The following is a 27315-nucleotide window of genomic DNA, read 5'->3' as shown; positions in this document are numbered from 1 at the left end:
GCTGGCCGGTGAGGTCAGCCTGGGACTTCCCGGCTAGCTGATTACTTTGGCGGGGTGACTGTTGAGTCACCTAGGGCTGGGTCCTGATGAAGCCGTTGATTCTTTCCCCTGTCCTGGGAGTCTCCTTTGGCTCCGATAAGCCCTGGCTCGATTTTTTAGCCTTTACTCTGCACACACAGATGCACGAGGACTTGAAGGTGCTAAACATACTGATGTTTGTCAATGTTCCCGCAGCTCATGCCCCGGTGGTTTGAGTCCCCATCTAAGCTTTCCCCTTTGTGTTCGTCGTTGTCTGTGTGTGCATAGCTGCTCTCTGCTCCCGTTTAGAGAGGCTCTGTGTGGAACCAACTGTTCTAGCCTCTGTGCTTGGTCTCTTAGAATTCCATGCTCTCCTTTGGCCTGTGGCACGCATGCCATGGGTCATTCTAGAACTGTTTCTGTAGCTCTCCTCCCTCTAATTGAATAAGCTGGGCTCTTTGTCATCTGACCTCATTTTTGTTCTTTCCGATCTATGAGCTATTATCGCTCACTTGCCCTTCTCTGCTCAATGTCCTATCATGCCTCAAGCACACCGTTACGCTTTCCTACCTCTGTCTCCCGTGTCTCATCTCCCACTTTCCCTGCCTGAAATGTCCTCCCTTACCACTTCTGTTTGTCCATTTGTCCTCCTAGGGCTCAGCTCAAAGGCTCCATCCCTGGAAGCTGTCCCTGATCTCAGCTTCCTTAGCAGCTCGTACAGTCTTTGCAGAACTCTTCCAATGGGAATGCCTGCCCTCCTGAGGCTGTGAGCTCCTCGGGGCAGGTGATCCCATGCATTATACTATTCTCTCTCTTGGAAGCCCGTGCTGGGCCCAGAGCAGGCACTCGCTGGGCGTTGCACGATGAATACATCCAGAAATGCTTTAGCCCCTGGAGCACTGCTGAGTCTTGCTCTGTTTCTCTGGCCCTGACGGAGGTGTCGTGCTCAGGTGTACCACAGCCTCTCTAAACTGTGTCACGCGCGTATGGTCTCTGGTTTGTTCAGTGCATATTAACCTTGCCTGTCTAAACTGAGTCCCCTGAGATCCGGGACCTCTCTCCCACCATCAGGAATACTCTTGTCGGCTGAGTGGTTGCTCATAAGCCTTCCAGCAGCGGAGGTGCTGTGCTAGGCTTCCTACATCTTAGCACCAGATTTAGTCTGGCAGTGTAGACCGTTCCTTGAACTGTTCTAGGAGCCTGTAGCTATTTCGGATATTGGCAATAAAAACAACCCTGGGAGGAAGGTGGCATTTTCTCCATTTTGCAGATCAGAAAAACAAAAGTGCAGAGAGGTTGAGTAACTGGTTCCGGTTTTCTCAGTCCGTAAGAGGCAGAGCTCGGGTTTGAACCCAGGTCTTTCTAATTTTTGAGGCCACAGTGCTCAGGAGCACAGAGGTATGGCATGAGGTTTTCTTTCTCCCACAGAGTTGATGGTGGCACATTGCATCTAGCGGACGCTCTCCGTGTTGCCACTGAAGTGCTGTTTATCAGCTTTGGGTTAGAGGCGATGAGTGTTCACCTGCTCTGCTCTGTTTCTCAGGCAATAGCCTCATGGCACTTGCTGAAAGCCCTGTTTTTGTCACCTCCCAAGAATAGGAGGAACAGAATCGAGTGCATTAGGGCCATCTCTACTGTGATTTGACATCAGGTTACAACGTCCAAGGCCGAAAACAGGCCTTTCCAGAGGCTTTTGCTCTCTGTTGAGCAGAAGGAGAACTTGCAGGGATCCTCTAGTCCTAGACCTTCAGCCTCGACTCTGTAAGGTGGCTTCACAAGGCAGGTACCACATCGGATTTACTTTATTTATTTATTTTTTTAAAGATTTTATTTATTTGACAGAGATACAGTGAGAGAGGGAACACAAGTAGGGGGAGTGGGAGAGGGAGAAGCAGGCTTCCCGCCAAGCAGGGAGCCCGACACAGGACTGGATCCCAGGACCCCGGTATCATGACCTGACCTGAAGGCATCCCCTTAATGACTGAGCCACCCAGGTGCCCCTGCCGCATCAGTTTTATTAAAATCAGCAGCTCGTACAGTGCCTGCTACATGTCATGCTTTCTTGTTTATGGAGGCTGAGCATCAGAACCCGCTGGGGAAGTAAAGAACAGAGATTCTCAGATCCCACCCAAGGCCTAGCAGGTTAAAATTTTCTTCACTGGGCTCCAGTAGTCTGATAGACCAGGTTTAGCATCTACAAATGTAGTCCTTCTCCATCTTTCTGCAGAAGAGAGAAAACGGAGACTTAGGGGAATGGATTTGGAAAAAGATGAGATTGTGAGCGAAGCAAAAATGCTTTTTCTGTTGTCTTCCTGTTTTCTGAGGCCAGAGGAGTTTCCCTTCAGATTTCTGTAGGTGGGGTCAGCGAGTGTGGCAGGAAGGGGTCCCCACAGGACTTGTGTGTGTTTTGTATTAGAACATTCGGATGCCTGCTTATCTATACGAGGCGCTAGGTGTGGGGCTTCACAAGGGCTTTGGTCTTGGGGTCACTTGATTCGGTGGGGAGCAGATTTATAAGCGAAGGATTGCTTTAGAGCTGACACATGACAGGACAGAAGGGGGAACACAGAGCTATAAGGGTCTTCATTGTATTAGCGGCTGAATTAGATGGGCCAGAAACCGTTAAGTCTGTGATTTCCCATGGAAAGAGGCTCCTCATTTAGATTGGTAAACAGGCTGACCCAAAGTACAATGTCCTTGCAGGGACATTTCCCTGAGAGTTTGGAAAGCATTCAGAGGTGATTTGATTTAGTTGCTGTCCAAGCTCAGCAGAAACAGCCTTTTTTATAGGCCTCCTGGGCTATTCTCTGGGTTCCAGGGTTATCCTGTGGCATCTTTTTTTTCTCGATTGTGATTTAGAGGCAGAAAGAGCACCAGACGGGAGTCAGAAGCTCTCCCTTTCCCTCCTTGGGCTGCTGTGAAATTTGGGGCAGGGGTCTAACTTCTCCAGTCCTCGGGCTTCTCACCTGTGAAGTCGAGCCAGCAACAGTGGCCACTTGTGCTATGGCGGTGATTAGCGGGATCCAATAAAATCAGGCGTGAAACTACTTCGAGAACTGTAAGCCGCATCGTGAAGTCCTTTGTGATTATCAAGAAATTCAGTTTGAGGGTAGTGGGAGTATGTGTCCTAGACCCCCTGACCCCAGGGTGTGCATGAAAAGGTGTGCCAGAACCTTCTCACCACAGTGGAGGGTGGAGGGAAATGTCAAGACCAAGTCCCTGGGAGGGAGGAGGTCATGGGCCACCTGACTCAGCCATGTACTGGGTGTATTACATCAAACAGTACCCCTTCAAGCAGAAAGTGAGGGCATCCGCAGACTTGGGGAGGTGAAGCCTGTTGGAGAAGGGGCAAGTCACCTATGCCTTCCCTGACGAAGGGGATCCATGGGAGGCCCATGATGGAAGATTTATCTGGGGAGACTGGGTACATGAAGGTGAAGCAGTGCTACTGTGTATGATCATTTTCTCTCTACCTTGGTGAGATCAAAGGAGAAATGACTTGGTAGAGAGAGAAGCGGTCAAGGAAACCTAGATTTCCTCCCTGAGCTTCAGGTGCGGTGGAACGTGGAAGATCACCTTCAGACGGAATTACCCGGTGATGTGAGATCATGGGAATGGGATGACTGTGATTTCATAATAGCACTTAATAAATGTTCGCTGCAATTTCAGCTCATTAAAGTAATATGGGAAGTGGTGGTAAATGTGTTCTGAAACTGACATTAGTGTAAAATGTGCTAATGATGGCCTAATTCTCATGTCTCCATATTGGTTCCTTCAGTTGTGTGGGCCATGAGCGGCCTCTCCTGGGCTCCAGACCCCTTCAGTTTACCCCACTTACCCAGTATACCCAGTGTGCTGGGTGCCATGGTGGGACAAAGAGCTGTCTTCTGAAACCAGAGCTCTCTGCTTGCTAAGATTTCTGGCTTTGCCTGATTGTGCCCGGTTTTCTTTGTGTGCTCGGAGCTACAAGTCTTTCGTCTTGTCCTTTAGGTCTGTTGACTTGGCACCCAAGTGAAACTTTGGTGTCCATGAGATCCAGTGGAAGTAGTGAGCGAATATCACGATGCGACGTGTTGGTTGAGATTTCTGAGTCCATTGCTTTGGTTCTGCCCATGTTCACTTTCTAGCAGTCATTCGCCTATAGTACTCTCCAGGGGTGTGCTTGTTATGTGAGTCCACTGAATTTGTCTTCTTGGTGTTCAAGCCTAGACATTTTGAACTAAACTCTTTAACAGCAAAGGCAAGTGAACGTTTTATTAGATATCCCGTATTTGGTTATACTTTCCAAACTCGTCACAGGAGACTCTTTCATTCCCATCATATAGTTGATTCCTTACCCGTCTTAATCTATTCTTGATAGAACCAACTCCAGGAGATTTCATATCCCTCTTGGTTACCATTGTGTCTGAACCCAGAAACCATTTATAGTTTTCCCTAAAATCTGTAAATGAGGTCATGCTATTTTGTTGTTCTTTTGTTCTAAAAGTGATATTTTATGTGAATGAGATTTTAGAACAATGTCTCCTTTTTATAATCTGACAGGAGTATAAATTATTAATGTTTATTATTTTATGTGGTAGATTAATCTGTTCGATGTTAGCCGTTGGGTGACTCATGTTGTCAGCCTTCTGCCGTGGCACTGGGTGGTCTTCACATTTTATTGGACTGTTACATTAAACTCCACCAAAGAAATATGTTGGAACTGGTATTTATTGCGTTAATCTTGTTGTCTGCATTGAGAAGTTGCTAACTGAATGTTTTCTCCAGCCTTTCCTTAATTGCAGTGTGGTTAATTCCTCTTAACTGCGGGAAGCCAAGGTATTTATAGATTGTTGTTCTTATTTCTGTGGTTGGTAGAAGTAACCAGCATTCACCGAGTGCCAAGAACCTACTTGGCATGAAGTAGAACCTAGAAGCCGATCTTGTTCCTGCCCCACGAACTTGATGCGGAGTGAGCTGGGCAGGGAGGAAGGAAGGAAGAGAAGGCGTTTTCACAAAACTGAAATGGATGCTGAAAGGGAAAGGAAAATGAATTCAGCTCCGAAGGACACCGTGGGAATTAAATGGGATAAAACACAGGGGATGCGCCATCAATACTGCATTTATGCTCGGTTACACGAATCTGAGGCGTGAGTCCGAGCGAGCACAGGTGTGATGGATAACGTATCTCAAAGCAAAGCTGTAGTGATGTGGGAGGGGGTCCAAGGGGGAGAGGGGGACAGTGAAGATGCATCAGGTTAGAGGGATTCTGAACATCCTCCTGGGTCGGTCTCCCGCCTCCCTCCCTAGCAGCCCCATCTGCGGAGTTTCCCAAGCCTGCCCCTGCTGCCTCTCGGATCCCCCTATCCTGCCCGGATTGTGTTGCTCTGGTTCTGGTCCTTCTCTCTCACCGGTCTGCCCTCTTGTCCCCTCCTAGTCCGTCCCCCATGAAGCTGCCATATCAGTCTGAACAAAGTGGGCGCCGACCCTTCTGTCTTGGGGTTTAGGGGTGTGCAGCGCCCACGGGCCTGCGCACTGTGTGTGCGCGTGCAGCTGCTCCTGCCAGGAACGGCCTTCCACCGTTTCCACAGGACAAGAGCTCTCCATCCTTCAAGTTGTGACTCTGCGCTGCAGACGTCTGATCCGACCTGCTTGACTTAGATTTTGGCCTTCTGTGCCGCCACTGTGTTTTGTAGAGAGAACCTTCTCGCGGCAGTGGCCTTAGCTCTTGGCTGTCCTTTATGCATCCTGTCGGTGCTTACAGGATTGGCGTGGTGTCTTCACGTTTTTCTGCCCCGTGTGGTCGTGGCGGCCTGGCTGGGTCATGGCGGGGTGCAGGCTACTCAAGGACTGTGTGCCCCGAGTGTCTGCAGAGGCTTTTGACTTTTATAGATTGCCGAGGGGGTGGGGGGAAGACAGGCTCTTGGAATCGTAGGAAGATGAATTTCTTCCTCATTCTGGAAGATGTCCAGTACTGGAGGACAGGAACAGTTGGTACAAATGTCCTGAATTTGTGGATGTGATCTGGATAAGGGGACACCTGTTCTATCTGCAGAACTGGCATTTCCTTTGGACTCTGAGAAACGGAAGACTTCGATATCTTCCAAGGGGATGGCCAGGTCACGCAGGGAGGGGGCAGACCCACGTTTGCTCTGTAACTTGGCAATTACTCTCACCATCTGGGGATCTGCCTTAAAGCACGAGGATGGCTGGGACACTTCTGACCTTTGTGGAGACTCAGGGAGGGTAGCTGAATTTCAAGAGCAGTGGTGACAAACAGACCTGCTTTCTAGAACCCTAAAGCCTCATCCTAAATGAGCTTGGTGCATTTATTGGACGGCTTGTCATTTGAGTCATCTGTGTCACTTAAATTGGCCCAGGCAATGGAATATTGTGAATTCACTTTTGAAGTGGGAACTCCAAACACTTTTTAAATTCAAAACCTTCTATTTCACCTTCCTGTGTATATGTGATTGAGTGTCATAGGGGGTGTGATTTAGGTATATAAGACAGTCTAGGACCCTTAAGATTTGGGGAATCTAGTGAAAACTGTTACATGAGCGAGTGAAAACATGAAAACAACTCAGGTTAGTACTGTCCATATCTGTCTCAACAGATGCCCCAGGTCTTCGGAGGTGGGCATCCTGCTGTGGGCTGGTGTGGTTGGGGAGTATTGTGTAGGGAAGAAAATGAAATTGACCTAGATCTTGAAGATGGTGGAATTTGAAGAGATTTCATGGAGAAGAAGGGATTTCAGGGCAGGAAAATAGCACAGGCAAAGCCAACCAGATGGGGATCCTTCACTTAATACTTAAAAAAATTACGCTGTTAATTCAGATTTCTATGATCTGAGCTCATGATTGCTCCATCCCCACCCCCTTACCTTTTTATCTAACCTCTTCTAATTCTGGGCTGGATACAAAAAGAAATGCAAGATCGTGTTCTTTTCCTTATGGAACTTCAGTCTTGTAAGTTACCACATCCTATTGCAAAGCAGAATCAACAGCAGATTTTGAAAAGAAAATATCAAACTAGAACCTCAGATTCTGTTTTCCTGGTATGACACACTGGGCGTGTGCTCTCATTTTCCCACTGCCTTCTGGATACATTTTTTCCCCCTCCCATGCCGCAGAGGTGGGTAAATGCCTTACCCTTTCCTGGTAGGAGCTCTGATATCAGGTGGCTTGCCCAAGTTCAGGAGACCAGTTGGTGGAAGAACTAGAGTAAGAGGGTTGTGTTCTGTGTCCTTATCTTTAACTGCTTCCCAGCTGGTGTGTAGGGAGCTTCCTTTGAGCAGACAGATGAGTGCCTCTTGGCCTTTCTGGGATGAAACACTGGAACTTTTGGAAGAGGTGACTTCATCAGGCCAACCAGAGTGCAGGTCACAGGGCAGCAGCTCTGAGCTTCTATGGGGGAATGGGTGACTCATGCAAAAGTGTACAAAGATTCTGAGATTCCTGTCATCTCGGGACTTGGTTTCCGAGTCTCTGTCCTACTCTGAGTCCTCAGGGAACTTGGTTCTGGAGATACAGGTGGGAGCCAAAGGTTGGAGTGCTGTCTTCCTCGCTTCTTTGACTTTGTCCCATACGGCCTCTCCCCCCCACCCCTCTGCCCCCTGATTAGGAGGCACAGCACATTTGCACTTGCAAGAGCCTCCTTGGGTGGGGCCGCCTCGCCACAGTTTCTATCCATCTGTCTCTTCTTGGTCAGTTTCGTGCTGATCCGTACATTCACATTCTGGGCCATTCCTGCCACCCCCCAGAGCGATTTGTCTGTCCCTCTGCACTTCTGCAATGCTATTGATTTGCCCTTTGCATGCAGTTTAACTGGATTTGGGTTGGCATGTGTTTCTGGATGCTTTTATAGCTATTGATCTGATTTAATGGTACCCATCACCACAGTCTCTGGGAGTGCTGTGTGTGTTGCTGTTTTTCGCTCTACAGCTGAGGCTTTAAAGGTCCAGGGACTTGGGGGCACTAAAGGTGAATCTCAGAACTCTGTTTTCTTTACGTTGGTATGTGGGGAACGTTTTCTGCTCTTTCTGCGCTTGATTTCTAAACCCATTCTTCTCCTTACCTGCCTCCTATTCTGCTGTCCTAATCATCAAAAACCTGATGCCTTCTCTCCACCATGATCTCTCAGCATCTCTCCCATGCCTTAACATATGCATGTGTGAGTGTATACTTACGTGATTCTGTCTTACTATGGTGTTAGAGACGCACACTGAGCACTTCCTCTGGGGTTGCTCAGGCTCCTCCCCATTCATGAATCCACAGACGGAACACCCTACTTAACTGAAATAAAGTCCCAATAGCTGTGGCTTATCTTGGATTGTGTATATGAGCATCTTTATATCCGTGAGAGAAAGAGAACATGTAAGTGGGAGTGCTGGTGTGGTCAGTACAGTCTATTCTCTGTCCCTCACATTGAAAGGTTACACAACCTGAAGGGATAGAATGCGTTGGACAGTTCCTCTGGATACAAAATGTATTGACTTGGTAAATTACTTCAGCTAATTCAACAAATATATTGGGTATTAGTTGCCAATTCCTCAAGATTTAGCTCCCTAAAACAGCCATAATCATTTATTATGTCACCTAGTTTCTGTGGGTCAAGTTTCCAGGAGCGGCTTAGCTGGGGAGCTCTTGCTCCAAATCTCCTAGGAGATTGCAGTCCTCTGAAGACTTGACTGGAGAATCCATTTCCAAGATGGCATACTTTCATGGCTAGCAAATTGGAGCTGGCTGTTGCCTCATAGACCTGCCCATAGAGCTGCATGGGTGTCTTGATGATGTGGCCGTTAGTTTCCCCAGAGCGAGTGAATTGAGAGAGAGGTAATGTCTTAAAAACTCAGCTACAGAATTCGTACTCTGTCATTTCTGTCACCTCTTACTGGTTACTCAGATCAGTCTATTCACACTTGGAGGGAACTACACAGGGGTGTGAACACCAGGAGGTGAGTCATTTAGAGCTTCTTGGAGGCTGGCTACCACCCACCAAAATCTCTTTGGTTTATATCGGTTGGTATTTCTCACTTCTCACCGCATAGTCCTTAGACCCATGGGGACCCAGACTCTTGCTGTCTTGTCTGCCCTCCTTGAATGGGAAAGACAGCAAGGATGTCCCATGAGAGTCTCTTTTTTAATAACCAGATTTGGTGGGGGTATGCATCACTTCTAGTCACATTTTATGGGCCAGAGCCCCCCAAGATCGTCTCACGGGGGTTGGATAGGGCCACCAAGCTGTGTTTTTTCAGTAAGGCAAGAACACAGATATTGATTGGTCTTGTGGTTTTTGCCACATTTCACTAAGTCCTATAAACCTGTGGTAAAAGCTCTGTGTCTTTCCAGAAGGAAAACTATCAACTGAGTAGACTTGTGGCCTTCACAGGCCATTAGTGAATCCTCCTACAGTCCCAGAAGGCATTCTGCCCCATATCTCTGGGCTGACCATGCTGGAGCAGCAGGGCAGTGAGCCCCAGGAGGGAGGGGACTCCATGGGGTCTCAAGTATTTCCTTCGACATCAGAGCCCTTCACGGAAGACTTTCCATGTGGCAGGCTGCTCCATGCTCTACGTATGTTATTTAATTTTTATACCTGAGCCTTCACTGAGGTATTCTCTCTGTTGTCTGATGAGGAGATCAAGTCTCACTCCATGAGGGTGAGCAAGTCTCCTGAGACCCCATAGTCCATATGTGATGTTGAGATGTAGGCCCTTTCTACTCCACAAGGGCGCCTCTGAGCTCTGCCAAAGTGGAGCCCAAGAGCGCCAGCAGTCTGGTGATGTCTTATGGTTGTAATCTTAGGAACTGCCCCTGCCTCTCCCTTTCTGGGAGAGAGATGGTGTCCAAAGGTGGTCCCCCTCAATGAGAACATGTGGCTCTACCTCTCAAGACCAGGTAGAGCTGTAGAAACATAGAATCTGTTCCCAGCCTGGAAAGTCTGGTGCTTTGGGTTGGCTCTACCCTACCTTCTCCCTCTGGTTGTACCTCCTGCTCCCCATCCTGGTGGGCAAGAACCTAGTGGCTACATTTCCACCATATTAGAACTGTATCCCCTCTTGCTCTTGTAGGGCTTTATGCTTTTCAAAATCCGTTCATATTGATCACTCCATTGGGCCTCACACACACACTCTGTTCCTATTGAGGGTGAGAGGAACGGAAATTCTTACTCTTGTTTAGGGAGGCTGAAGCCCAGAGAGGTCAGTGGGACAGTGGTGATGATGGAGTCATGGTTTTCCTTTGGTTTGGTTTTGTGTATATGGGAAGAGTGGCCCAACAGGATAAGACTGTGGTATTGTGGTTTACAGTTCTTGGAATTTGTACAGAAATACATTGATATTAATGTGGTTATTAATCGCCATATTCTTTTTTTTAAAAGTTAAAATTTCTTTTTTTTTTAAATTAGACAGCACAAGTGGTGGGGAAGGGCAGAGGGAAGGGAGACCAGCAGACTCTGCACTGAGCAGGGAGCCTAATGCAGGGCTCTATCTCAGGACATAATATCATGACCTGAGCCACCCAGGTGCCCCTAATTGCTGTGTCCTCAAATAACATTTTACTTTTTTCATTTGCCCCCCTCCCCATTCCTGGGCAGAAGATAGAGGAAGAAGCTGGTGTGCCTGAGTGCCATTTTTCAGGGGGCATCCTGGGAACTGGCAAGATGGTGCCTGGAAGACATCCCAAGGGGCTGGTCTTGCTCACTCCTATTTCTTCCTTTCCTACCTTTCCCCAGGAGCTGAGGCACTGGGAAGGCCCTCCAGTAAGAGAGGTGGCATGCTTTGCCAGTAAGGCTGCTGGCACCCATGGCATTCCCATCATGCTAGGTAGGCCAGGCTAGGGGACACTTGTATCTGGGGTGACCAACCAAGATAGGGACAGGGTTTGTCCAGGCCTGGGGATCCCTCTCATGTGGAGTTTTCAGTGCTAAAACCAGGACCACTCTAGGCAAACTGAGATGGCTGGTCATCTGGTTGACCTTCACCCCTACTGCCCTTGCCCCTACGGTTCATGCTCCAGGAATTGTGCCCTTTATGACAGGTCAGCCTCCGGTGGAAGGCTCCTTTGTGGCCGAGTGTCTTGGCTCAGCACCTGTTGCAGCGTTTCCTTCTGCCCCAGTGGCTGTCTTCTGGCCCAGCTGGCTGGCTTTTGTTCTCATTCCCTTTCTCGTGTTCTCTTCTCCAAACCTGTCAGAGCCCCAAGGATGAGGTAGACCACTAGCGAGGACATCTCAAAGGGTTTGCTAACTCTGTGGTATGTACGGCACATCTTTTCTACCTGTCCACACAAATCTTTACTTAAAATACCAGTTTCTCCTTAAGTCTTTCATCAGACAAATCCAAACCCTTGCTGTGATTTGTTGGCATCTCAGTCCGGGAGGTGAACAGTGTGGCTTATGATGTTCAGGTTTTAGGCCAGGTTTGGCACAGTCTGTCTTTTATTTTCTAAAGCATTTCTCTGTGTCCCAGAGAGATCTTTGCCTGCAAATCCTCTGTCCCTGTCCTGGACCACTTTGCTTTTCTGTAACCTGGTTCCTTTCATATTTTGTTCAAGGTCAATCCTTAACAAACATAGTTCTTTGTTAGGAAGGAGCTTGGTCATTCCTTGTTATTATCCTCCACCATTACAGTCTCTTCTTGCCTCCCTGATCTTTGGCAAATAAAACGTGCTCTTTATCTTCTTTTTTCCCCAAAGATTTATCTGTTTATTTTTGGGGGGCAGGCAGCAAGGAAGAGGGAGAGAGAGTCTAAAGCCGACTCCATCCTGGGTGTGAAGCCAAACTCAGGGCTTGATCTTACCACCCTGAGCTCATAACCTGAGCGGAAGTCAGGAGTTAGACACTTCACTTACCAAGCCATCCGAGTGCCCTGTGCTCTGTAACTTTCTAATAAAGGACTAGAGCTCTGATGAGCTACAACATACTCTTCTCACAGTCTCATGTAATCCCCTTGATAACCCTGCAAGTTTCCATTTCCCATGAAGAGGAAGTGCAGCAAGGTTGACCAGTTGACTCCTATTGTAAGCCAGCTTAAAAGAGGCAGAGTGGGGGTTTGAAACTGCCCAGACCAGAATCCAATGATTCTGTCCTGTGATTTTTAGAGCATTGACTTGGAGGCCAGGACACCTGGATCATAGTCTCGCCTGGAGTCTGTAACTAACTGGGTGACATGGAGCAAGAACTTGATCATTGGACATCAGTGTATTTCCTAGCTGGAGTGAAACAGAGGGTGAGGGTGAAAGCCTTTGGAGATGCTCTCCTGTGTTTGCGCTTCTCTTCCATCATTTCCTCCCTCTGGGAAACTGTTTTCTTAGTCCATGTTCCCCTCATTTCTTCCTGTCTCACTGGCTCCCCTTGCGGATTCTTCAGTTGGACTTCTTGATTATATCTGTGGCTTATCATTTTTTTCTTCCTTTTGGTGAGAGGAATTGTTACTGTGACCCTTGATTCCTTAGACTTCCTGCTTTCTCTAGATTACCTGGATGACCCTGTCTGACACATCACTGCTCAAGTATTTGCCGAAGGATGGGTGCTGGCGGTGATTAATGACTCCGCTATGAGGACTGTTGGGTGATCACCGTGGTTTCTTGGGTCATTAGATCATTAGATATAAACTTAACAGATGGGATTGCCTAAAGGTAGTAAGAGAACAGCATCTTAAAGATTTTTGCTTAACAGGAAAAGCTACCAGTGGTCACTGGTTTGAGGGGCCAGATCTTGAGCTGTGTTGGGATACAATGGCAATCAACACAGTGGCCCCTTGTCATGGTGGTCTAGTGAGGGAGGACTCAGTTCATTTAAGAAACAAACAAACAAAAACTCACCACTGATGAGTGAACCAAGTGTAACGGGGAGAACAACTAACCCACAGGGAGCCGAGAAGGTGTAAAAACCCAGCACTGTATGTGGCTTATCTCCTTGAATCTTTACAGTGTCTCCATAAGGAGGGGAGACTCCGTCCAATTTTATAGAAGAGGAAATTGAAACCCAGATATTTATCCAGATCTGACTCCAGGGCCTGGGTTCTTGCTTACCTCCCCCATGCGAGTTCATAATTCCAGCCTCAAACTCTCCGTGGAGAGCTACCCCCTGCCCTGGGCCAGGAAAGACGTTGTGATTAGAAGGCTTTAGTTAAAAGGCATCTCTGTCCCCAGATACCCACTCTCTTGAGCTGACACTCAGGCCTGGAGACCCTGGCTGGTGACTAGCACGCGAGGATACTCCGTTTCCATGAGATGCTGCGAAGGTAAATGCATCACCTGGCCTGGCTAGTTCATCAGGCCGTTTGCTGCCAGTGTTGTCCTAGCAGGGTTAGTGTACGTAACTAGTTAGCAGTGTGTAGAGTTGGGGGGAGGGACTTGGAACACCAAGCAGGGAAGTCTTGGTGGGGCCAAGGGAAGAGGGGAAAGAAGTCACAGGAGAGGATGAGGGCTGCCCCGGGAGGAGGGCCGGATGCAGGATGCCTGGGTCGATGAGGGAAGGGATGGAAAGCAAGAAGTGAGAGGTCACCTGGGACGATCTTTGGCTCCCTGCTTCTTGGTAATAAGTGGTCTGTCACTGCATTATTTCCTCTTTCAGAGGGAAAGTACATGATACCTCTGTTTTCTCAACTCTTGTGTAAGAATGAGGACCCGGTACCCAGGGTCTCCGTTGCATGTGGATTAAAGACCAGGGCAGCCTGACGTCTGAGCCTCGCGCTGAGGGACTAGGGTGCCTGGGGCTCCGTACCTGCTACAGCTCAGGCTTTGGTTGGCATCAGGGGAAAGCGCCTCTCGTGGGCGCCTCTGGTTTCCCTCCCTGGTTCCTTCTCGCATACCTTGTTGTTCCTCACTCTCTCCTCATTTAGGCTGCCCCCCTCCTCCTGCCCTGGCCTGCTGGAGGGCACTCGGCGGGGCCATGCTAGCACCTGAGACACCTGTCCGACGAGAGCCATGGAGGCTTATCCACGACACCCTTTGAACTCTAAAGATCAGAAGAGCCAGGGTGTGCGGAACAGAAGGCCTCTGGCTGCCAGGGACAGAGTAGAGTCTGAATCCTTGTGGAGACCAATTTTTGCTTGCCATAAAAAGGAGCAGTTTCTCACAGAGCTGTTGTCCGAGGTAGTGAGCTCTTCATCAGGAGTGCTATTTAAGCATAGGCTGGTTGACAACATGGCAGGCATTTACAGAAGCGATTAAAATTCTAGGTGTTGGGGCCCTGGGTGGCTCAGTGGGTTAAAGCCTCTGTCTTCAGCTCAGGTCATAATCCAGGGTCTTGGGATCAAGCCCCGTATCAGGTTCTCTGCTCAGCAGGGAGCCTGCTTCCTCCTCTGTCTCTGCCTGCTTCTCTGCCTGCTTCTCTGCCTACTTGTGATCTCTGTCTCTCAAATAAATAAATAAATAAATAAATAAATAATTTCCAGGTGTGACTGGTCAGCGTGGCTAAGTGAACAAGTCTGGAAATGACAGATGTTGGAGAGGATGCAGAGAAAGGGGAACCCTCCTACACTGGTTAGTGGGAATGCAAGCTGGTGCAGCCACTCTGGAAAATAGTATGGAGGTTCCTCAAAAAGTTGACCATAGGGCTACCCTGCAACCCAGCAATTGCACTACTGGGTATTTACCCCAAAGATGCAAATATAGTGATCCAAGGGGCACCTGCACCCCAGTATTCATAGCAGCAGTGTCCACAATAGTCAAACCAGGGAAAGAGACCAGATGTCCATTGACAGAGGAATGGATCAAATTGATGTGGTTCGTGTGTACAATGGAATATTACTCAGACATCAAAAGGATTGAAATCTTGCCATTTACTACAACGTGGATGGAACTAGAGTGTGTTATGCTAAGCAAAATAAAGTCAAAGAAAGAAACATATGATTTTATTCACATGTGGAATTTGAGAAACAAAACAGCAGCATAGGGGAAGGGAGTGAAGAAAAGACGAAATCAGAGGGAGACAAGCCATAACAGACCTTAATCATAGGAAACAAACTGAGGATTGCTAGGGGTGAAGGAGGTTAGGGGATGGGGTAGCTGGGGATGGGCATTAAGGAGGGCACTTAATAGAATGAGCGCTGGGGATCACATAAGACAGTTATTGAACTCTACCTCTGAAGCTAATAATGCACTATGTTAGTTAATTGAATATAAATTAAAAATAATTCCAGGTGTATGTATGTGTGTTGGGGTGTGTGTGTGTGTGTGTGTGTGTGTGTTGGGCAACATGATCTGTGTTCCTTCCAAACCTGAAATCTACTTCCTTCTCTTAATCTCATCATGGCATAGCCTTTTTCTTTTTCTTTTTTTCTCCCCCCTTTCAGTCGTGGTCTTGAATATTAGAATTTCTTAGTTGCAAAATGTATAATACATCATTTTATCTTTTCTCCTGCTGTGTTTTTAAAAACCCGTTTCTGCCTAGACGATTAGTGCTGTTTGTGTTTTGGGATCACCTCTAGTGAGCCTGGTTCACCCAGGCAGCCCCTAAAATGTCATGGTGTTGAGACTCTGAGAAGTTTCAGCATGAGACAGAAATAGTCTATTTTGTGAGCTGCTTTTTCGTTTTATGGCATTGGAGAGTAGGAATATGAAATGAGATTGCTGTACTCGTTCAATGTGGGAAAAAGGCATATTCTTTGGGGTGGGAAATATATCTTTTTGAACGAGAACTAAAATTCAGGACAGTTATAGCTCACTTTTTCCCTAGGAATGCTTGTGTTATCTGAAGAATTTAAGCATCTAGATGATAGCAGTGCAGAAGGGCTCAGAAGAGCGTTTGAGCAGTTGGAGTGGCCGGGGAGGGTCATCGCCTTGCCTTTGAGAGCTCACTCAGAACCCAGCTGGGCTGTAATTGTCCCTTCCTGTGCACAGCAAATCAAAAGGACGACAGTCATTTCTCGTGGGTGTGTTTTTAAGATTACAGTTTTATTGAGATAAATTTACATGCCGTACAATTGACTGTGTTAAGTGTGTACGACTCCGTGGTTTCCAGTGTGTTCACATTGGGGCGCAGCCACCACCACTGTGGGACTGGAGACCGTTCCCATCCCCCCCAAAGGAGAACTGTCATTATTGATCCCCCAGTTCCTGGCAACTGCCGGTCTACTTCCTGTTTCTATGGATTTGCCTATTGTGGGCATTTCCTGTAATGTGGAGTCTTCTGTGACTTGCAGCTTTCACTTGGCATCATGGTGAATTTATTTATGCTGGCGCACGTATAAGCACTCCATTCCTTTTTATATGTAATACGACTACTACTAATAATACATGAACATGCCCCATTTTCTTTATGCATTCATCCATTGACGGACATGTGGGGTTTTCCCATTGTGGTGGCTGTTACGCAAAACGCGACTGTGAGCCTTCATGGACAAGTTTTTGTGTGGCCTTAGGTCTTCATTTTTGGGGGCTGCTTACCTAGCATTGGAGTTGCTGGTTCCAATGTGAACTCTTTCACCTTTTGAGGAACAGCTAAACTGTTTTCCAAAGTGGCTGCACTAATTTTTTTTTTAATGCTTATTTATTTATTTATTTATTTATATATTTATTTATTTATTTATTTTTTACAGATCCTTATGAGGATTCCATTTTCTCCATATCCTCATTAACACTCGTTATTTTGGGGCTTATTTTGGCCATCCTGGTGGGTGTGAAGTGGATCTCATTGTAGTGTTGATTTGCAGCTCCCTAATGACTCATGATTCAGTGTGCTTATTGGCCATTTATCTTTTGGGGGAGAACTGTCTCTTCATATCCTCAGTCCATTCTTTATGCGGGTTGTTTGTCTTTTATTGTTCTGAGAGTTATATTCTGGATAAAGTCCCTTCTCAGATATGACTTATAAATATTTTTCTCCCGTTATGCCAGTTGTCCTTTGACTTTCTTGTTCAAAGAACACTTGGAAGCACAAGCGTTCTTAACTTTAAGTCCAGTTCATTTTTCTTCTGTTTATGCATTTGGTGTTCTCAGAAACCATTGCCTGATCTAAACTCATGATTTACTCCTGTGCTTTCTTCTAAGAATTTTGTAGCTTTAACACTTAGATGTGTGATAGGTTTTGAGTTAGTTTTACACAACAGTGTGTGGTAAGAGTCCAACGTCATTCTTTTGCGTGTGGTTATTTAGTTGTCCCAGCACTGTTTTTGACCATTTCTTTTTCCTCCAGTGAATTGTTTTGACACTCTTGTCAAAAATCGGTTGGCCATAAATTTAAGGATTTATTTCTGGACTCTCAGTTTCATTCCATTGATTTATGTGTCCAGCTCTATATCAGTACCACACTATACTGATTTCCGTAGTTATGTAGTGATTTCTGAAATTGGGAAGTCTGAGTCCTACAACTTTGTTTTTCTCCAAGATCATTTTGGTTATTATGGATCCCTTGGATTTCCACGTGAATTTTAGGATAGGCTTGTCGACTTATGCAAGAAAAGCTAATTAGACTTTGTGATACTATAATGCATTAAATATCTGTTTGGTCTCTGCTTCCTGACCCATACCTCCTAAAACCACTTAGAATCTCCTGAATGAGAAGCACGAGAAGAACATCTTTCATTGGTCTTGAGAAGCCTCTCTCAACTTTACCTTGAGTTGATATTAATGAGGTGAATCTTAGTGGGCCCCTAGAAGCTTCAGCATGGGGGCTGATTGTGAGAGAGATACTGACCATGTAATTGGAAGGTTGGAAATTTGAGCACCACTTTCTGACCTTAGGGGGAGTGGGAGAGGCAGGAGATTGAATTCAGTCTCAATGACCAGTGACTTAATTATGCCTGTTAGTGGACCCTCCATACAACCCCTAAACAATGGGTTTGGAGAGCTCTTAAATTGGTTAACACATTGAGATGTTGGAAGGGAGGCCTGCCCAGAGAGGCTTCCTAGAGCACTGTGCCCCTTCCCACATACCAGTGTCCCTCTTCATCTGGCTGTTCACTTGTATCCTTTGTAATAATTTGGTAGTAGTAACTAAGTGTTTCCCTGAGTACTGTGAGCTGTTAAAGCAAATTATTGGACCTGTGAGGGGATCATAGGAATCCCTGACTTAGAGTTGGTTGGTCAGTCAGAAGTATGGGAGGCTCAGGAGTTCCGACCAGCATCAGAAGTGGGGGGCAGTTTTGTGGGGCTGAAATCTTAATCTGTGCGCATGTGCTAACTCTGGATACTGAGTGTCAGAATCGGATTAAGTTGTCGGGCACCCAGTTGGTGTTTGCAGAGAATCAGAGAATTAGTTGGTATGGAAAACCCACACTTTGGAAGTGCTAGTTTATAAATAGGTTTTATAGATATTAATGGAGAAATTGCATTGAATTTGTAGATCAGTTGGGGGAGTGCTTCCATTTTCAATCTTCCAGTCCATGAACATGGGAAGTCTTCCTGCTGATTTAGGTCTTGAATTTTATGGAGGTGTTGGTAAGCTTCAGTGTATAAGTCTTATGCTTCTCTTGTTTATTCCTAAGTATTTCTTTGGATGCTATTGTGCGTGGAATTGTTTTCTTAATTGCATTTTTTAAAAAAGATTTTATTTATAAGCCAGAGAGAGAGAACATGTGCATATACAAGTGCAGGGAGCAGCAGCAGAGGGAGAAGCAGGCTCCCTGCTGAGCAGAGAGCCTGATGTGGGACTCAATCCCAGGACCCTGGGATTATGACCTGAGCCAAAGGCTGAGGCCCAACCACCTGAGTCACCCAGGTAGGGGTCCCTCTTAATTTCATTTTGACTCCTTCACTGAATCTGTGTGTGTGCGTGTGTGTGTGTGTGTGTGTGTATGTATGTATTCCTTAGGATTTTTTATATGCAAGATCATATCATCTATGAGTAGGTAATCTGGCTACTTCTTTTCCAATCTGGATGCCTTTTATTTCTTTTCTTGCCTGATTGGCTGGCTAGAATTCCCCAGATCATGTCGAATAGAAGTGATAAGGGCAGACCTCCTTGACCTGGTCCTGATCTTTGGGGAAAAACATTTACTCTTTCGCCATTAAGCATGATGTTAGCTGTGGGTTCATTACCCTTTATTAGATGGAGGAATTTTCCTACCGTTCATAGTTTGTTGAGTATTTTCATCATGAAAGAGTATTAGATTTTATGAAATACTTCTTGTCTCTTGGATTGATTGAATGGCCTTTGATCTTTATTTTATTAAGTGATATGTTGACTGTCCTGTGTTCAGCCAACCTTATATTCTTGGGATAAATCACACTTGGCCACCGTGTATAATCCTTTTTATAGGTTGGTGGATTTGTCGTGCTAGTACTTTCTTGAGGATTTGGGACAGTTATTGTTAAAGGCAGAAGCATATATAGCCTGCTGTTACCATTCTTGCCACTAACAGTGTAGGAAGCATTCAATTCTAAAATCAGCCTCAAGGACTCAGAGGGATAATAGTAATCTGGAGCCTGTTCTCATTGCCGTAAGACTTACACTACGTAAGTGATATATTTAATGGTTATTCTGAATCCTGAAGAAATGTATTCAGTTCTAGCTTACAGAATCTCCATTGTTGGGGCAGAGTATAATATATTTTAGGAAGATTCTACTCAAGACCATTCAAAATAGAGAAAAGTTGGGTATTTCCATGGGGTACCTCCAGTTATCTGGAAATTTTGCTAGGTTGTGGGGTTTCATTCTGCGATGGTGGTAAATGATGAGTGGGTTAGAGATCTTGCCTCCCCGCCTCTGGGGAGGTCATGGCTCAGTCAGTTGGGAGGGAGATGTGGCGAAGTATTTACCTCAAAAGGCATCCACCCCCTGAGGTTCTGTGAGCCTGTGTGGTGGCCATTCCTGGTGCAGGGGTGGGGGTGTTTGTCAGCTGTCCATGTGGCCCAGTCACACTGTCTTTCCTGGTGATCACCCCTCCCCTTCTCACTCCTGTTTGCGCCTGAGGGACCAAGTTCCTGATTCCACCTTCCACTGACTCCATGACATGTTGGATCAACTTTTGCTTTGTCTGGTCATTAGTCTGTGAGAATCAAGAGGCAATTATTGTAAAGCTACAAATTCTGTGTCTTCAACACCTTGTTGGCCCATAAAGCAAGGACATAATGACACAAAGAATATCCTGTCTTGATGGTTATGTGGTATTTTATTTATAAAAGATTTTATTTGAGAGATATCAAGAGGGAGAGAGATCATAGAAGAAGGGGGAGAAGCAGACTCTCTGAGCAGAGAGCCCGATGCGGGGCTCGATCCCAGGACCCTGAGATCATGACCTGAGCTGAAGGCTGACGCTTTGCCGACTGAGCTACTCAGGTGCGCCAGTTATGTGGTCTTTTAGAAACTATGGAACTTTCGTCTGTGTCACCTAATTTTGATTCCTAGGACACCCTGGACGTTGAGGCGGTTCAGATACTGGCTCTGTTCCAAGGAGAAGACCAAGGCTTGGAGAAATCAAATACTTAGAATTCAGCTGGTGCAGAATGCTGGTGCTGCCCTGAGGTGAATGCCTTTGTTCTTTATGTGGAGAATCAGGAGACTTTTTCCAGCATCATCTCGAGGGTCTTTCGTGTTTCCGTAGTTGCGTCCCCGAAGTCCTCGGAGGAAGCGGAGAGCGGGCCCTTGGCCTTTACCCTTGCTCTGCGGCGCTTCCTTGGTTTGGTTTTGAGCTCGCGACCGTTCGGGCGCCTGTGCCCAGGCCTCTTCATCCAGACCCACCGGAGTTCAATGTCGTGAACCAGGCCTTGGTGGGGCGCGGACTGTGCTCACCCCGCTGCGGTGTCCGGGGCGGGGGGTGCAGTAGCGAGACGCACATTGATTCTGACCCCGCCACTCAGCTGGGATTTGGTTCTCTTGAGCCCGTTTTGCCTTCTGTAAAATGAATGTTTGGATCAAACGGCCCTCGATGGCCACTTTAGCTCTGTCCTTGGGGTCTGACTGTTCCTCTAATCGCGTGGTATTTTTGTTCATCTTCCCGTTCCTGGTTTACCTGGTTGTTTTATAGCTGGTGACTTAGTTATCCTGTAGCCTGGGTCCGTGTTTCACTTGGCTGTCACCGTGTCCCCCCCCTTGTCCTTTTAATCCCCCCAGAGGAGAAGTAACCCATGGGCCAAGGAAGCCTCCCAGATGGGCAGGGCAGAACGTGCTTCCTGGCCTCCGCCGCTCGCCCGCGAGCCAGATTTTCATGTGGCGCTGAGGCTTTCATTTGGGAGCTGGTGGTTGAAAGCGCAGAACATTTTTTTCTGTCTTACGGCTTTTTCTCTCCCCTTTGCCTAGATCCCTCAGATCCTTATAATAAAGAGAAATAATGAGGCCAACCCATCTAAGCTTTTGCTAATGGACTAAAAGAACCCAAAAGAGCCTCTCCATGGGCTTGCTGGATGGTTCAGTCCGACCCGCTGTCCCTTTAGAGAGGCACATGGCATTAGCATAAAGACAAGTCACCATGATGATTTTGCACCCAGCCCGGTTCGTGTGAGGAGCAGGAAGGATTCTGCTGTGATCTCCGGCACATTCATCGGCCCCCGCTGAGCCCCTGATCAATAGTGACACAGTCACATCAGATGGCCCTCAAATAGTACTTCCTTTTTTGGATGGGCTGGGAGAGAGAGGAAGAAATATAAATGCCTCTTTCCTCTTAGACTACAAATAAATAAAGACGTGGTGTGCAGCTGCATTTCAAGCATTTTGGAAGCTTTTCTGGTTGAGTGTGTGTGTGTGTGTGTGTGTGTGTGTGTGTGTGTGTATAGGGAGAGGAGGGGTGGGGGGACCCTGCCCCTGAGGCTTCTGCCTCCTTGCTGTCAGGGTGAGTACCCTGGTAAATGTCTGTATGGGTACTTCGAACCCCCTGTGCTCCCCCACCCTTAGCATCTCCCACCTGGGGACCACAGAGCAGGCCTTAGAAGTGGGGCGGGTGACACCCTGAGGCGATGTTTTTCCTCCCCTCCCCCAGAGCAGTTAGTAGAAGGTCATTGGCTGAGTGTGCGCCCTGGAATCTGGGGCCGCTGCTGCCTGCCGTTAATGCTGCTTTGTTCAATGCTAAATGAGGCGAGAACTTTCACCCAGGTCACATTCATAATCCTGCTTGGTGGGGACACTCAGCTGTGCACCAGGAGCCGATTCTGAGGCCGCAGGAGAACTTTCCCGTTGGAGTGGCGGCGCCAGCCTGGAGCGGGGCGTGGGGGCTGCTGGGCCCCGGCCCTGCCCCTGCCCTGGGCCACCTGTGACTTGGGCAGGCCCCCTAAGCAGTGTGGGCTGTGCTTGCCCCCTCCTGCACTTGGCAGATGCTTGAGTCTGACTCAGCCAGGCCCTGGTCTGAGGGCTGGGGAGACGCAGATGGGTATGGAGAGGACAAGGTCCTGGCTCTCCAGGAGCTCCCATTCTCCTGGGGAAGGCCTATGATGATTGTGTAGCTGGGGCACAGCCCGTAACGGCAGACCATGTAAAATGCTGGGAAGGAAACCAAAGGGCGAATGGGAAAAAGAGCAATTTGAGCGGTTCATAGTGGCGGACGTTTAGGAAGGCCTAGCAAGACACCCCGTGAGGTACTTTGTACACGATCCTCTTTAACTGTTCTTTTGTGATGGCTTCTTGAATGTGCTTCCTAAGGTTCATTTTGGAAGGGAGCTTTGCTTCTGTGATTCTAAGTTTTTATTTTTAAAAAGATTTTATTTAGCAGAGAGCACGAGCAGGGAAGAGAGGCAGAGGGAGAGGGAGAAGCAGACTCTCCAATGACCAGGGGGCCTGATATGCAGCTTGATCCCAGGACCCAGAGACCATGACCTGAGCCAAAGGCAAACAAGACAGATGCTTAACTGACTGAGCCACCCAGGCGCCCTGATTCTAAGTTTTTAGAAGGTATCAGGATAGGATTGGTTAAAGGACTAGTTCAGACAGGCCCTCACTGGTGGTTTCTAGATTCCTGCAGGGTATCAAACTGCTTGGGCGTGTTTTTGAAAAGAGGACACAGTAGGGCCAGGAAACCAGGGGGTGGGGGGGATTTTGGAAGGTAGGCAGGGGGGCAGAACAGAAGCCAAGCTGGGTTGGGACCCGAAAGGAGAGTGCTGGCCCAGATGCAGGCGAGGAGGCCAGAAGCTGGGAGATCTCACCCTTCCTGCGCCTTCTGCTCTCGGCTTTGGGCCTCCTTGTCCTTCTCTGACCGGAGTGGCTTCCTCCTCAATCTCCTGTTGCATTTGCCGTGGGCTGAGGCTGTTTAACTGAGTGGTTTTCAGAAGAGAAGAGCCGGGAAGGCAGAATGTAGACACTTTTACATTGTACCCCTTTCCAGAGGCCCTTTTCCTTTTGCCCCTGAAAATGTGGCCCCGTGGCCTTTCCCCATGGCCTTGCCTGTGCTGGCTGGGCAGTAGGGCTCCAACAGCCCTTTGACGCAAGATTCAGCTATTCTCCTTGGAAGAGTGTTCGCTTTCGTTCTCCATGATGGTGGATGTGGCTGGTCCTAAATCCCTTACCTGCCACTCCTGGGTGGAAGCTGCCGCCTTCTCCTGGGCTCCTTGGACTCTCCCATGCCCATGTGTTGTTCGGAGGTCACCCGCGGACCCTGCTTGGGTTGACATCCGGAGGTCACCCTGCAGCGCCCCCTTCTGTTGGGGATTTGTGGCCCCCCGCCCCCCCCCCCCCCCACTTTCCGGTTGCTCTGGCTCTCCCGTCTCTGGCGTCCAGACCGCCCAGGCTGTCTGTCTGGGCTCCTGGGCCCCAGCTCCAGCCAGTGGTTCTGTGCAAATGACACAAACCGAGCCTCGTGTAGGTCAGTCGCCTCCTTTCAGGGATGATTCGCTGCCAAGCCCTGCCTGTTCTTGTTCTCTCTCCGGTGCCTTCAAGCTTATTTTTATGACTTCAAGTAACAGACTTGATGTTTTAGGGTTACAGAAAAGTGGGGAGGCAAGGACAGAGTTCCCATACACCCTTTACTGCCTGCGCACCGCCGTGCGCCCTCCCCCCCGTGCACACATGGTTTTCCTCTTAGCATCTTGCATTAGGGAGGTGCTTTTGGGATGTTTGAGTCAATACTGATACGTTACACGTCAAGATTAATTAACATCCTAGATGGTTTTTCAGCTCAGTCCTTGTACACTCTCTGCAAAGTTTTTTGTTTCTTTCTTTCTTTTTTCTTTTTTTTTTTTAATAATCTTGCCCAGACTTCCTATTTATTGCTTGTCGGAGGCCTCGTCTGGTGGAACAGTTCCTCCAGCATTATCGGAGGCAGGATCACCTGCTATTTATTTTTGACACAAAATCAGTTTTGTGTGTGTGATCCTTTTTTTCCTTGGTGTCTGGAAACAGTTGGCAGAAACCTTGTAAACTAAAGGGCGCTCCTGAAGAAGGTGATGGCACAGCGTCTAGCCAGTCCACGGCGGCTGTCAGGTCTCACGGCTGTTTAGTGTCGTGGGTCGCACCCCAGGAGACCCTGCGCACCGAGCAGTCTATCAGTGTCTCTTGGAGTTAATCTCCTGAACGTGGAAACGAGAAAATGAATGTAATTTTGGGAGGTATTAATCTAGCACCAGGGCTGAGGTCGTCTAGAAACTCACAAAAAATATCTGAAGTCCTACGGGTTAACCTTGTTTGCAGCCGCCTCTTGCTTATCTGGAAGATGAAGCCGCAGATAAAACCAACACAGGTGATAGCGTATCTTGATTGCCCGCTACAAATTGCATCTTCCTTCTAGGCTCCCACCCCCCGCCCCGCCCCGGATGCTCATGAACAAGAAGTAGGCCTGGATATTTTAAAACCCCTTTATTCTCTCTTTAAGCTGCGTGGTAGACGTTCTGAATAGCAGCCCTGTGAGGTGCCCCCCAGCAGGGATTCCTACAGAATCCTAACCGAAGTCCTCCCCAGTGCCAGGTGGCTGAGCGTCGGCCGGCAGGAAGGGCTGATGTACTTCACGTCCTGGTAAGCCGGGAGCTGCGGTGCTGCCGGAAGAGCATCTGGCTTGGGTCCAGCTCAGGTGCTGACATGGAAATTAGGGAAGTTTCTGGAATCACAGTGAGGAGATCGCACAGCCGGGAAGGCTGATAGGAGGAAGGGGCCCGTGGCCTCTGACGTCAGAACACCAGTCAGAGGCCAGGGCTCAGGCCTCTCCTGCCCCTTCTCAGAGCACGGGGGGTGGGTGTGCTCTTTCTGGGAGGATTCCAGTCAGGTGGACGGGAGTCACCAGTGACAAGGAAGTCCTGTACGTGGCCATGTGTCAGTGCTTTGCAAGGGATCTGGGGAGCCTTGCGGGAGGCCTCCGTAGGAGGGCAGCGGGAGCTGTGCTGAGGGCTCTGGTGGGCCTCTTCCTAGCAGTTGGCAGCAGGTGTGTGGGGGTCTTAGGGTGAAGCCAGCGGGTTTGCGCTGGAGAGTGCTCACTCTGACGCCTCGTGGGGAGCGGTTTGGAGGGGCTCTGGGGACAGTGGAGGGGACACTGCACAGATGAAGCCAGAAGGAAGGGTTCTGTGGGATGAGGTAGCGGCAGTGTGGGAGGGGGAAGGGAGGAGCTCGTTCCAGGGTGACCCCCCCCAGGTTTTAGGCTTGAATAACCCGACTAGTGGGTATTCGGGGGCTGTTAATCAAGGGGGAGAAACCTAGGTGAGGAGCTCAGTGCGGGGCGTGGGGAGGAGAAAGAACACGAGTTTCCCTTCTGGAAACGACTGCTTTGACTTTCAGGCATGGAGCCAGCCTGCTTCTGCTGTCACAGGAGCCTCGACACCCGTGTCTTGCAGGAGAGGCAGATAAAGGGGATGCCATCTCTCAGCAAGAACCCACCACGGTGCATCAGCCTTTGGCTGAAGGCAGGCTTTTGCCGGATGGCTACAGGAGGTGACAGAAGTGCGGATCTTGAAAGGTTGTTAGCTCAGCAGGTAGATGAGGTCCAGGCCTGGGATCCAGCTTTCCAAATAGCGTGGGAAGGCCCTGTCCCGTTCGCCCTAGAAATGATGGCGATTAAAAGGAAACCCAACTATGGTTCTGGTCCACACGCCGTCACAAGCTAGAGAGTCACACGAACAATGTGAGTCACAACGCAGAACCACAGTACCGGGGGAGCAGGGGAGGGTCACAGAGCCCACTCCTTGGGGCAAAACTAGGCTGGAAGCCAACACTGCCATACATGCAAGTATGGCCTCAGGACCTCCATGTCAAGGATGAAGCATGAGCACCTCCACAACGGACTCCAGTCCATCAGGGTCTCGATCTTGAGACAGAGCAAGTGCAGGACCCAGTCCAAGTCCAGACCCACCTGCTCCAAATTTCAGAAAGAACCTTCCTTTCCTGTGACCACAGGAAATAGGGGATGACTGTCCTCTTAGCGTCTATTAATGCGGTCTTTGCTTAGGTAGACTTCTAAGTTATCTGGGGGCTGTTCATTCCTAGGACATCCCCCAGGCCATTTTCTATCATTTGAATGTCAAAAGGGAAGGTGGACCCAATAGGTCAGTATGGCTGTGTGAGAAGCAGATGTCTCTTGCTTAAAAAATGTCCTCCGTCTTGACTTGTTTCCTCCTACTGAGGAAGGATCTCAAGATATTTCTGTACTTCTGATCTAGCAGTCCTCCTCATCCAAGTCCAGCCTACAGAGCACCTGGATGAGCTCTGGGGTCTGTAGATGATGGGGTCGTGGACTCAATGTGGTTACTAGTGAGAGGGGAGGTGTCTGCCAGTCAGTGAGCCTTCACGGGTAATGTGGCAACAAAAATGCCCAAGTTGTATTTAGAGTAAAACAAAACAAAACAAAACAAAAAACCCCAAAACCCAACATGCAGAACAATATGAAGAGTGTGCCTTTTTTACATAAAACAGACTCCTTTGTGTCTGTGAATGTATCTGTCCATCAGCACACACACAGATGAATGTTAAACTATCAAGGGGAGTGGGGTGAGGGCTTTATTCTTTTGCTCTGTGTATTTCTGCTTTATTTGAATAGTGTACTGGGAGGAAGTATCCGTATATTAAACATTAACCTGAATGTCATTGGGTCTTAAAAATAACTCAAAAGTTTGAGATTAAAAAATTGTTTCAGAAGATTACGTTTTTAAATAAAATATAATTAGAGTGTTCCTTTCCTCTAGTTGGGAACTTAGTCAAGTGTCTGAGGTCTCTGTAACATTCAGGGCTAACTCACTGAAGTTCCATTCATTGAAAAAAAGCATATATTCCTCATTTTTTTGTGGAGGGGGGGACTTTAATATAAGTAAAGTGTATTTTTCTAGGAGATTAATACCTTCTCTCATTGGATCTTTCCCGAAATGCCATTTTACCAATGAGGCCGGGCAAAGTACCTCGCCCCAAAGACAGTGGTGGGAGGTTGATTACAGGTCTTTCTGGTTTAGGAGGCTGCTTGGGGGGACACTGGGATCTGTTTCACTTCTGATCAAGAGCGGGGTGGGAGAGGAAGCAGGGCTTTCTTGTTCAGGGGCT

The 27315-nt window shown here is 48.0% G+C and overlaps 1 protein-coding gene across 4 annotated transcripts in view; it reads left to right on the top strand.

Annotated features, from left to right (window-relative positions):
* The window catches only part of LOC132025746 (carboxyl-terminal PDZ ligand of neuronal nitric oxide synthase protein-like), a 262674-nt gene that overhangs the window by 44887 nt on the left and 190472 nt on the right, over window positions 1-27315 (top strand). The window lies entirely within an intron of this gene.

The sequence above is a fragment of the Mustela nigripes genome, chromosome 10, assembly GCF_022355385.1.
Source record: "Mustela nigripes isolate SB6536 chromosome 10, MUSNIG.SB6536, whole genome shotgun sequence".
NCBI classification, from domain to species: Eukaryota; Metazoa; Chordata; class Mammalia; order Carnivora; family Mustelidae; genus Mustela; species Mustela nigripes.
Note: the sequence above shows the minus strand (reverse complement) of the source record. Positions and strands in the feature narration are given on the sequence as shown.